The following is a 2158-nucleotide window of genomic DNA, read 5'->3' on the forward strand; positions in this document are numbered from 1 at the left end:
CACAATCTTCCTCGGGGTCCGGTCACCTCTTCTCGTTGTGCAGCGTTTTCTGTCACACTTTTTCCTTCCCACAGACTTCCCACTGAGGTGCCTTGATACAGCACTCTGGGAACAGCCTATTCGTTCAGAAATTTATTTCTGTGTCTTACCCTCTTGCTTGAGGGTGTCAATAGTGGCCTTCTGGACAGCAGTCAGGTCGGCAGTCTTACCCATGATTGGGGTTTTGAGTGATGAACCAGACTGGGAGTTTTAAAGGCCTCAGGAATCTTTTGCAGGTGTTTAGAGTTAACTCGTTGATTCAGATGATTAGGTTCATAGCTCGTTTAGAGACCCTTTTAATGATATGCTAATTTTGTGAGATAGGAATTTTGGGTTTTCATGAGCTGTATGACAAAATCATCCGTATTAAGACAATAAAAGACCTGAAATATTTCAGTTAGTGTGCAATGAATCTAAAATACATGAATGTTAAATTTTCATCATGACATTATGGAAAATAATGAACTTTATCACAATATGCTAATATTTTGAGAAGGACCTGTAGATGGTTGTAAAACTGATTCTTACATGATGCTCCCAGAGACTCTGGTCAGCTTAAAAAAATATACATTTAATTGAATTCAAGTTTAATTCTATTTATTTATATACACATATCGTCCAAAGGCACTTTACAAAGTTATTTCAGTGAAATCATACAGATTTGGGTCTCCCATGGCAAACAGGCTCTAGGTGACGGGTCAGACAAAGAGCGGTTCAAGAACCCCTCATGATGACTACTAAATCCGGGGTCCTACCATGTAGCCAGGCCTGGGGTCGGGACTCGTCGGAGAGCACCTGGTGGCCGGGTTGCTCCTCGCGGGACCCGGCCAGGCCAAGCCCGAACAAGAGACCCGAGGCCATCCCCCAGTGGGCCCACCACCTGCAGGGGGAACCGTGAGGGACTGGTGCAAAGAGGATTGGGCGGCGGACGAAGGTGGAGACCTCGGCGGCCCGATCCCCGGATGCTTAGGCTGGCTCTAGGGACGTGGAATGTCACCTCGTCCGCTGGAGGAGGAGAAAGCTGGACAGACTTGGCAGGCCCAAGCGCATAGTGAGGGACTGCTGGGAACGTCTGGCGGAGCCCTTGGCCAGGGATGTATTCAACTCTCACCTCCGGGAGAGTTTTGACCAGATTCCGAGGGATGTTGGAGATGTTGCTGGTAAGGCCTACGCCAGGGTATTGGAGAGGAGAGTCCGGCCGATAGTCGAACCTCGGCTTCAGGAGGAGCAGTGTGGTTTTTGTCCCGGCCGTGGAACACTGGACCAGCTCTATACTCTCTACAGGGTACTCGAAGGTTCATGGGAGTTTGCCCAACTGGTTCACATATGTTTTGTGTACCTGGAGAAAGCATTCGACTGTGTCCCTCGTGATGCCCTGTGGGGGGTGCTCCAGGAGTGTGGAATCAGGGGCCCTTTATTAGGGGCCATCCGGTCTATGTACAAGCGGACCAGGAGTTTGGTTCGCATTGCCGGCACTAAGTCGGACATGTTCCCGGTGCATGTTGGACTCCGGCAGGGCTGCCCTTTGTCACCGGTCCTGTTCATAACTTTGATGGACAGGATTTCTAGGCGCAGCCAAGGGCCGGAGGGGGTCGGGTTTGGGGACCAGTGGATTTCGTGGTGAAGAGAGAGGTGAGCTGAAAAGTTAAGCTCTCGATTTACCCGTCGGTCTACGTTCCTACCCTCACCTATGGCCATGAACTTTGGGTCATGACCGAAAGAACGAGATCCTGGATACAAGCGGCTGAAATGAGTTTCCTCCGTAGGGTGGCCGGGCTCTCCCTTAGAGATAGGGTGAGGAGCTCGGCCATCCGGGAGGGGCTCGGAGTAGAGCCGCTGCTCCTCCACATCGAGAGGAGCCAGTTGAGGTGGCTCGGGCATCTATACCAGATGCCTCCTGGACGCCTTCCTCGGGAGGTGTTCCAGGCACGTCCCACTGGGAGGAGGCCCAGGACACACTGGAGGGACAATGTCTCTCGGCTGGCCTGGGAACGCCTTGGGCTCCCCCTGGAGGAGCTGGAGGAGGTGTCTGGGGAGAGGGACGTCTGGGCGTCTCTGCTGAGTCTGCTGCCCCCGCAACCCGGTCAAGGAAAAACGGAAGACGACGAGTACGAGTACA

Source organism: Girardinichthys multiradiatus, chromosome 18 (assembly GCF_021462225.1).
Source record: "Girardinichthys multiradiatus isolate DD_20200921_A chromosome 18, DD_fGirMul_XY1, whole genome shotgun sequence".
NCBI lineage: Eukaryota > Metazoa > Chordata > Actinopteri > Cyprinodontiformes > Goodeidae > Girardinichthys > Girardinichthys multiradiatus.